The 11330-nt window shown below is 37.8% G+C and overlaps 1 long non-coding RNA gene across 1 annotated transcript; it reads left to right on the forward strand.

Moving 5' to 3' along the window:
* Nucleotides 1–7569: 7569 nt before the first annotated feature.
* LOC114820338 (uncharacterized) lies at nucleotides 7570–9240 on the forward strand. Its single transcript, XR_003767818.2, has 2 exons — nucleotides 7570–8067; nucleotides 8710–9240. It is a non-coding gene; the product is annotated as an uncharacterized lncRNA (long non-coding RNA).
* The last annotated feature ends 2090 nt before the right edge of the window (nucleotides 9241–11330 follow it).

Here is an 11330-nt window from a genome sequence, read left to right on the forward strand (position 1 = left end):
TGGGTATATGCTATATATACAGCAACTTGCTTCATAGAGTACCTTCCAAATCAATTTCATAAACGTCCTATGAGATATGGCGTGGTACAAAGCCAAGTCTTAATTATATTAAGATTTAGGGTTTTGAAGCATATGTTAAGAAGCTTGAAGCTACCAAGCTTGAAGCGACATCTATCAAGTGCTATTTTTTGGGATGTACTAGAGAAACTATGGATATGAGTTCTACCATCTTAATGACCAGAAAGTCTTTGTAGCCAGAATTACTAAGTTTTCAGGGGACGAATTTGTTCTCAAAGGAACTACAAGTAAAACAATGGAGATTAATGAGATGAATGATGAACCACAAACAAGCACTCGACAAGTTGACAACCTTGTTCCTAATTCCCTAGCTCCACGTAAATCTGAGATGGTCAACAGGCCACCTCAGAGGTATAGCTTGAATGATGACTTTAGGGAATTTCACCTTCTGGGTGTTAATGACATAAAAGAGAACCCTAGAGATTACACTAAACCAAATGTTCGACATTGTTTCAAAGAAATGGCAAGAGGCCATGAAATTCGAGATGGATTCCATGTATCAAAATCAAGTTTGAACTCTTGTAGACACTCCAAAAGGTATAGTACCTGTTGGAAAAAAATGACTATTAAAGAGGAAGATAGGCGCTGATGGGAACGTGGAGACTTATAAGGTTAGACTAATAGTCAAGGGTTACAGGCAATGAGAAGAGATTGACTATAAAGAAACCTTCTCTCATGTGGCCACGGTTAAGCCCATTCGGATTTTTCTTGCTACAGCTGCGAACCATGACTATGAGATATGGCAGATGGATGTGAAGACAACCTTTCTGGTTGGCTACCTAGAGGAAGAGCTTTACATGACTCAACCTGAAGGCTTTGTGTCCAATTTTGAAAAGACCAAGGTATACAAGCTTTAGAGGTCCATTTATGGATTTAAGTAAGCCTCTTGGAGTTGGAACATTTGTTTCCACACTGAAATCAAATAGTTTGGTTTTACTGAAAAACGAAGACGATTATTGTGTTTATCAAAAGGTTGTGGGAATGTTGTCGTATTCCTTATGTTATAAGAAGAGATGCTCTTTTGGAATACTATTAAGTTTCTATTCATCTCTCAAGGAGGAATTTAAGGATTGTCACAATCAATCATACTATGCTAAGAATCCGGAGATTATAAGAATATACACAAAAGTTAACACTCCCCCTCAAGTTGGTGCATATATGTCGCACATGCCCAACTTGTGTAAGAAACTTGAAAACTTTTGACTTGGAATAGCCTTTGTGAGGATATATGCCAATTGATCTTCTATTTTTTTATTGTCGATACCTTAATTATTTTCTCCTCCAATTTTCTTTGATGCAAAATCGATCAACTTTAACATGCTTTGTTCTATCATGCTGTACCAGATTATGTGCAATGTCACAAGCAACTTTATTATCAGAAAATAAATTCATGGGATGATCATACTTTATAACAAATGGCTTAACAGAAGTTTAAGCCACAAAATTTCACAAATCCCCAAGGTCATACCTTTATATTCAGCTTCTGCATGGAATGGGCAACCACATTCCGTTTCTTACTTCTCCATGTAACCAAGTTACCTCTAACAAATGTAAAGTAACTTGATATTTAGTGTCAATTGTCGACTGAACCTGCCCAATCAACATCAGTATAACCTTTAAATATGGTTATTCTGAAGGAAAATTTATGAGATTCATGTGGGATTTCTAGTGACTAGCATGCATATACAATTCATATACATACGCAACGGAAGCATGTTATCACATAATATCAAAGCTATAGTCATGCAAATCCCCTTCAAGAAGCATAGGTTTATATAAGATGCATCAAAACATTTTATTGAAGAACAAAGTGTAGGAGTAGATTTATACCTCTTGATCTAGACTTGAGACCAAGGATAGACAACCTCCAAGCCCTTTGTTGTTGGAACTCCTTGAGCCTAGCCTCCCTCCTTGCTTCCTCCACCTTGCTAGAATGAGTGCTCCTTGGTTGTCCTTTAGTCTCAATGTTGAAGACCTCTAAAGATCCACACCCACTAGTGTAGTGAGATGGATGGAGGAATAACCAAAGGGAGAGAAGATGATTAGCTACTCTACACCTTTGGTGGCCGGCCTTGTGTGTCAATTTTAGAGAGAAAGATATTTTCTTCTTTTGTTGAAAGAATACACAAAACCCTTATGAACTTTTTCACTATAAAGTTCCTTTTATAACACAAAGAAACAAGTCAACAACTTGACTTTCTCTCTCCCTCACTTTGGCCGGCCCTTTGTGTTGTGTTTGGGCTTTGGGCTTTTATCATTTCAAGTCATCCTATGCTTGAATAAAAGCCCAATGGGTTTAGGCCCAATGGGCCCAAATAAACCCGAACTTTTCTTTAAGCCCAAAACGATCTTTTATCGTTTTTATGATTTCTTTAGACTTTCTAATTAATCACAACACTTAATTAATCCAATTAATTATTTTCATCATCCATTAGTTGTCTTACTACAAGAGTGTATCGGTGTACAATCATTTTAGGTTCTAATTAGCAAGGCAGTGAGGTGATTGGCACCAATCCAATTGATTATATTTAATCCAATCACTTAGTGAATTAAAACTTACTTTTAATTCTCCTTCTTCTTTGACGACTACTTATTTAATCATCTAGAAGAACTCACAAGCCATGAGGGACATCTAACCATATATCATGGCTACCCAAGCTAATGTAGAATTTGTTCGGAAAACCTATTCAGTTGGAATTACAATGTAATTCGATCCTTCTCTAAAACAATACGCTCAATCACACTATTAGGGTATGGATATATTATGTCAAACCCCTAATGTGATTATTCCATGTTATATGATTCAATAGAGTCGTATAGGAACACTTTCCTTTATTACGCTCGATACTTCGGCCGAAGATTCCCGAATCATATCTTAGAGTATTCATCCTCTCAAAACGAGGATTAGAGATCCCTTGTTGCGCATTTACTTGCCTCCATGGCTAAGTGGCTTAACCTCAACTATGCCATGGACACCCGCGGATGGAGTGACTTTGACATAATCAAAGATCAAGGACCTAACCACAAGACAACTATGATGCCTCAGGTCAAAGGACTACTTACATTATTCCAACCATTAGAGTTACTTGCTTGACATGTGAGTAGACCTCCATGCAAGTACTCTCGTTCGATTGTGTTCAGTGAACTCATTCCCTTAATGAGCACCTACATACCTGTCTTAGTGTCATTACACGAATGGGATGAGACTTTCCATCCTTCCAATTGAAGGGGACACAGTATGTACTGGTCTTTGCATTTTCAGTATCCCTCTGACAATCATATGACCAGGAACCTTTTTGGACATGATGGTTATGTGAAGGAGGTCTCTGTAGTCTAACATCATTAGATTACTTCTTACATCGATCCATTGTCCATGGATTCACTATTTAGGATATATATCGTTTATTGAGATAGTCCTAATTAGTATCTTTGCCTTTTGATGTATAAGAGTCATCTATACACACATTCATTGTCCTGAAAGGTTTCTTCCAAAGATTGACTTTCAGGGCATATTTCCAGCATATTTTGACTTTCAAGGCATATTTCCAACATATTCCTTTTAAATAAAATTCCTTTGTTCGGACTTCCCTTTAAATCTCGCAAAATCCTCATTACTGCATTCATATATTGTTCTCCAGAGTCATGCATGTGTTGACTTACTACACTCAACGCATAAGCAAGGTCGGGTCTTGTGTGTGCCAAGTACATTAAATAACCTACTAACCTTTGGTATCTCCCTTTGTCAATTAGTACTTGATTAGGCTCAACACTAAGTTTTAACCCTTCCTCTAATGGTGTGCCTACTGGCTAACATATGCCGGTTTCGTACAACAAATCAATAATATACTTCCTTTGTGACAAGAAAATCCCAGAACTGCTTCTTGATACTTAATCTCTAGAAAATATTTCAGGGATCAAGGTCCTTTATCTCAAATTCTCTATACAGGTATCTTTGCAAGGCCACACTTTCTTCTGGATCATTACATGTTCCCACCATATCTACATACTCAATAAGTGCAATCAACTTCCCATTTTTTCTTTTTAGAAATAGAGTATGATTGGAGTTACCTTGTTTGTAACCAAATGCTCTCATAGATTTTGTGAATCTTCCAAACCATGCTCGAGGGGACTACTTCAAACTATACATTTCTTCAACCCGCACACCTTTCTTTTGTATTTATCTAGAGCATTACATCCTAGTGGAAGATCCATATAAATCTTTTCTGTCAAATCTCCATGCAAGAAGGCATTTTTCTCATCAAACTAATGTAAGGGCCAATTTAGATTTGCAACCAAGGACGACAAAACACAGACCGCATTGATTTTGGCCACTTGGGCAAATGTATCTGTATAATCAATTCCATGTTTTTTAGTGTACCCTTTAGCTACCATTCTTTCCTTGAAGTGGATTCTCTTTTTTTGCCTTTGCCATTTATTTAGACAACTAGACAACGGAGGCTACGTCTTTTTCGATTCGGGGAGCTTTCTTTGCCCTTAGTTGCAGTGGATTCTCTACTTTTTCGGAAGTATCCACCATTCCATCAACTTCGTACTTTACAATGTATACCCATTGGCATCCCACAAGCTTCTTACCAGCTCGCAAATCTATGATCTCCCAGGTGGCATTCTTCTTTAATGAATTCAATTCTTCATCCATTGCAGCTTGCCAACATGGATCAGCTAAAGCCTCTTGCACATTGTTAGGAATAGATGCAGTAAATAATTGATGCATAAATGACTTGTTTGATAATAACAAGTGACTGGTAAACACATAATTGCTTAACGGGTATAACACATTAGACTCAAGGTTGGGTTTATACATTGAATATCTAGTCTTGCATTTAGGGTTAGCTTTGTAAGTAAGTTTAGGAATACCTCAGGTGACATGGTGAGGGAGGCGACGTGGTATTGGTGCATCCGGGATCGAAGATGATTGGTTATTGTCATTGGGGCTCAAAGGTGACAAGATTTATTGTGAGATAGCATGCGGCACTAGATTGTTCGACGGTGAGGAAGGCGGTGAGTTTTTCGGTGGCATTAGCTCGTCCCTTTCAAGGTTTTTGTAGGATTTATACACCCAAATTTAGGATGTGTTATCGATATGTGGTATTGGTCCCACATTGACCATTTCCCTTTCTCTTTTCCCTCCTAGTCACTATATAATGAAGGCTTTGGGAAAGGAGAAAACATACCAACAAAAACAATTCTCTGAGCTCTAGAGAGGAGAGATAATGCTCTCCACTCTCAGTAATCGTTTTCTTTCTTAGTTTAGCCTCTAGGGTATACCTTGGCCCTAGGATTAGGAAGCTAGTAAGAACTACGGCGGTTTGATCCATGTGCATTGACATAAGGTATGTAGGCAATCTAACAGGACTAGATGCAACCAAATCCTCCCTTGGATGACGCTCTCCTTCGTGGTTCGTGCAACTGTTCGAAGGAAAAAAAAGGCGATCCAAAATTTGTTAATTCCGCAAGGTATGTCCTATATCGAATTCCTTATATTATTAGTACAAATTCCCAACAGTTTTAACATTGTTTTCAAGTGAATGCTCACAACTTGTCTCCAAGACATTACCACTTAATTCCAAGTCATTGACAACATTATTTTCTTGTTAACGATCACTACTTATTCCAAGAGATCACCACTTCAGTCCAAATCATTCACCCCTTGAAGTGAAGACTTGGGATTGGCAAAGTACATATCATGCTCTTGAAATGCAACATCCATAGTGATAAACAACTTTTTCGTCGGAGGGTGATAACATCATTATCCTTTTTTTATTGGAGGCATATCCTACAAACACACACCATAAGGCCCGAGGTTCTAGCTTACTCATCTGTTATTTATGTAAATGAACAAAGGCCACATAGCCAATCACGCGAGGTGGAAGATTAGGGACTGCAGGATCATCAACATGTAAAGAGAGAGCTTGAAGTGGTGTCTGAAAATCAATTGATAAAGATGGAACACGATTAATAAGATATGCAATTGAGGTGAGAGCTTCTCCCCAATAGGATAATGGGAGATGCGCCTCAAGCAAAGAAGAACGAATAACCTCTAGAAGCTAACGATTCTTGTATTCTGAAACCCCATTTTACTATGGAGTATATGGACATGTAGTTTGATGAACAATACCATGATGATTAAGAAAGGAACGAAGTTCAAAGTTCATTAAGTAGAAACTTCACCATTTTGTGACTTATATTGTACTTGCACCATTTTGTGAAATACCTAAAATAAAGTAGGAACTTCACTTTTGGACTTTATTAAGCAAACTCAAGTCATACATGTGCAATCATTAATAAAACTAATGAACCAATGAGCACCACCACATGTAGCAGTTTTATAGGGTCCCACACATTAGAATAGATTATCATAAATGGAACTAAACTTGTACTCAAACTAAATGGAAATGAAGTATGATGACTTTTAACCAATTCACAAACACCACATTTGAAGCTAGAAACATCATTACGAACAAATAGGCTAGGAAACAACCTCATAAATAACCGAAAGAAGCGTGTCCAAGTCGACGAGACCACAACCAAATCTTTGAAGCTTTATTCCTTTCCCCCTAAGATCTTTTCACGACAAGAGCTTTAGTCAACATTCGAGTACTATTCGATGCCAGCTCGAAGTAGTAGAGCTTCCCATTCCTAATACCATATCCAATCGTCTTACTAGTTTGAATGTCGTTAAAAACACAAATGGAAGGCCAAAAAATCACAAGACAATGTAGGGCGATAATTATTTGAGCAACAGATAATAAATTATAGTTAAGAGAATGAACAACAAGTATGGAATCAAGATTAATGGTATCAGAAAGGGAGACAGCTCCTTCCCCAATAATAGGGGGCAACATATCACAAGTCATATGTTCAGTAGCATCAGAATAAATTATCCATGTATTGTTCATAACAGACGTAGAAACCTTTAAAGCATTACTATCGTTACCTGTATCATAACCAATGCGTACACTTTCTTAGCTATATGTTCAGAATCCACATAAGCTTCGATAATCAAAGCACGTGATTGATTACAGTGGGAATCACAAGTCTTATCCGAAGTATCAGAATGCCCAATAAGTTCGAAACACCAATTTTTATAATGACCTCTTAAACCAAAGTGAGGACACTTGCAGGGCGGACGGTGGGAGGAGCCACGAGGCTGAGCAACGATGATAATGGCCTCAGAATTATGTACCTCTCATCGTGGGCCATTTTAGTTTATGCATGTGGTCCAAAACAAAACCAACACTTCATTTTAACAATTTCCACAGGTAAATTTTTAGGAAAGCTAATAAAAAGGGTTTCAAAACTTCAGACTTTAACCAAAAATCATATAATAAGTTTATTGAATGGTTAGGACAAAGTCCAATACTTAATCAGTCCAATCAACATGGCCTAGCAAAAATAACCTAACCTGTTTCCAATTTTACCCCTGATGATTTTTAATTTTTTCTATTTGTTATTTGTTTGTTAGTTTATTCATGTCATGAAACTATAATTTGGGAAGCATTCGAAAATCTCATAGCTGGATCATTTAAGAGAGGAGAAAGATAACAACTGCTAAAATTGTCGTTGATTGGAACCAACCCATGTATGCAATTAAAGCCCTTTAAATCCTTCAGCATTGCCTTCATGATGAGTGGCGCATCCTTGATCCTCTTCTTATGCAACTTCCTCGAATTCCGCACCCGACCCGTTTACCTATTTAATCAGGAAGTGGGATACCAAAGTGGGTTGCTCTGTTTCAAAGAGAAGCACAAGCAGCTGCAGTTCTGCAACAAATTCGCTGCAAATCAAAATGTGAGGAGTCGAAACTGAAGTATCTTAGCGTGTTGGATGAAAGGGTGGGCTTGGATTACTGATAATTTGGATCATTTGTATTCGTGCCCGTGTGGGTTGATTTGTTTGTGGACAAAATCTTATGTTCTTGTTAACAAGCATGATGCTTTGCTGTTTGAGACCACTACACCTCCCCTTCAGGTACTCCATTTTTTTTTCTTGATGTTATGCTGTAGGTTTCGAATTATTCGTGTTATATATGTGTGTGTGCATTTCTACATGTTCATGGTTAGCTAGTTTTTACCCAGATCATGATTATTGGTACAATGTGGTTAAATCTCGACGGAATTTCTTCCTTAGTACTCATTTATGGAGCAAGCATATGGGATGTTAAACAAAAATATACTATACGGTGGCAGATCTAGGAAATTTTGCGTGAAGTCGAAATGATGCCCCCAATTTTTTGCCTTAGGAAATTTGCTTCTTTGAGCTGTTTTTTCCGAACATTTTGGGGGAAATTATTGAGAAACACACAAGCAATGAAAAGAAAAATACCCAAAATGTCAAATGTCTCAAATTTATAACAAAACTAGTACAGAATACACACGAAGCATGAGTTTTTAATTTTTTATAATTAGAAGTACAAAAAGTAAAATTATATTTGCGCTTGAGGTAACGAGTTTGTTGTTGGAATATTTTTGTATCCTTTGAACCCCCTTTTTCTTAAGCTTGATTACATTATCTACTCTTTACTTATCAAATGTATTACTCGTTAAACCAAGCCAAACAACTACTGAGGCATATTTACTTATGAAAAAGTTTCTTGGTTTCGACTTTGTGTAGCTCAAGGAAGGAAGGGATTGGAAGATGTGCAGTAGCTGCATAATTGAATTGAGGAGAGAGAGCGACTAATTTCTTGCCTTCTCCAATTCCTTCCTTAAGGGATTTGTCTTAGGAAGGCTGAGATGGAAGTTATCAGGTCCGAATTGCTTGATAGGGAAAACATTCAAAAGTTTTGGGATGAGAAAATGAATGCAGAGAAAACCCGGGGTCTTGAGGTGGAGAAGGTTTATCTTGTTGCCCTTAGTGATTTGGAAAAGGAGAAGATTATCCAAGAAAAGAATTTTGCCGAGATTTAAAGGAGAAGTCAACTATGGACTGCCAGAGGCAATTACTTCTCAGTCTCAAGGAAGAGGTCAATAAGATGTCCGAAAAGCTTGCATCTGAGAATGTTTAGTTTCATAAATAGTGTTATTTTGGTTTCATAATTAGGGCTCAGTTTCATAAATAATGTTTGTTTAGTTTCATAAATAGTCTTAGTTGCATTTGATATGTAAATCCATGAAATTATATTCACAATTTGATTTCATTCAATTGACTCGTTATGTCACAACCTGCCCCAATTTATATTTGCCGTCGACGTGAATTGACGATAATACCCTTGAACGTTAGTTGTGTATTGTGGTTTAAGGGTAACTTTGGATTAATCTACTTAAATTCTATTTGTATTGAATCAATTAGGATTAAGTAATGTTTATTTTTGGTGGTTGACAATCCTAGACCACACATACACTCCTCCCTTTCTCCTCTCCCCCGTGTCCTCTCACCTCTCTCAGACTCTCACTCTCTCTCTCTCTTCCTTCTTATGTACGGACAAGGGCAAGAACACCCAAAACTCCACATATTGAAGGTTTTGGATGCACCATTGTGTTCTTCGTGGTGCTACGAGTTGATTGGTACCCATTTTAGGTAAGGAATCCTTCGAAAACTCGTGAACCCGTAACCCAATTTTCATGCACTGTTCATACTCACGTAAAACCTTGTGTTTTAGGGAAATCTAAGCTCATAGGGAGCTTAATGAGGTCCATACGAAGCTCGGAGTACTTCGTTTGAAGATTTTGGACGTCGAAATAGTGAGAACGAGGAGTTCCAAATTTAGCCGGAATTATTGAGGCTTTTTCCGGCCAATTCCCGGCGAGTTGGAGGTCAAATCAGGTATGGTTGTGTTCATCTCTGTGAGATCTTCATTTTTGTATAAAGTACGTGGAAAATGGTGTAGAAACGAGTGAGAAATCATTGTTTACAGGTTTGCCCGGTTTTCTAGCACCGGCGAATTTTCCGGCGTCTGGACGAAGAAGATGATGCGCGTGGGGGGCATGTGGCACCGTGGCCTCCCTGGCGCGTGAGGGCGCGTGGGCCCTAGGAAAATTATTTTAGAAATATCTCGATGTCCGCGACGTCGAGTAGATCACTGTGGTATATTCATATACCCATTTTGAGCAATGTATGAGAAGTTATTAGCTAGTTTTGTCTATGTGCCTTAAAATAACGTTTTTATAGTTTATACACATATAGGTGAGACTTATCCCGAGGACGAGCGTATCCACGGGCGAATCGGGGGCTACGACCATTCGACTTATCAGTGAGTGGGCTTTTGTTTTCAGTATATAATTATATACTTGATATAATTCCCAGAAATGTGTTTTAAATGAAAATATGCGTTGAAATAATATGCCAAATGCCATTATATTTTGAATATGCATTTCATGGTTGCATATATATATAATTGTGGTGCTGTGGAGGCACAAGTAAGTATAGGTAAGTTATGTTTGGTATATGTGAACTACGAACGGCTTGATCCCTGTTTAGGTTACGGAGGCAGCCGAACGAAATGTTAGGTGCAGCCATACAATATATGACATGAAATAATTGAGATATAAGTTTATTTGAAGAATTGAATAGCGTGATGAACAGGTTTGGTTGGATATATGAGATGTGATTGAGAAACGATGAGCTCATAAACCTGCACCTCGGGTGATTGCTATTTAGCCAGAAAGAGTTGGCACAGGCCTGTTGTTGGAAGTATGCCCACAAAGCCACTCATTTGATGTAATAGTTTTTTGGAATACTTAATGTATTAAACTTTTATATGTTTAATGAAGGGCAAATCTTATTGTTAATCACTATTTATTGTATCATGTGTTTAAGCAATAAGAGAATCCAAGGAATGTATTTGTTCTAAGAGATAAGTGATCTAAGTGAGTTAGATTATCGAGACCTTTCTCTTATGTTCATTCCTAAAACGTTCCTAGCCATAGGATTGCCAATTGGGCATTGACAATCCGCTAAGGTTAGTATGTGTTGTGTTGACTCAAGCGTGAGTATGACTAGTCTCAAGTCATTTGGTGTTGGACACTAAGACAAACACATAGGTGCTCGAAAGAGTAATCGAGTACACTGAACTACGATCAAAAGAGAGTTCAAACATACATGTCATGTATGAACTCTAAAGTTACAATATGCAAAGTAGTCCTTGGACCTGAGGCATCATGGATGTCTAATGGTTAGGTCCTTGATCTTTGATCATGTCAACGACATTCCTTTGGAGTGTCCACGGCATTGTTGGGGTCAAGCTATCTAGTCATGTAGGCATATGAATGCACAACAAGGGATCTCTAACCTTC

This window comes from Malus domestica, chromosome 13 (genome assembly GCF_042453785.1).
Source record: "Malus domestica chromosome 13, GDT2T_hap1".
Lineage (NCBI taxonomy): Eukaryota > Viridiplantae > Streptophyta > Magnoliopsida > Rosales > Rosaceae > Malus > Malus domestica.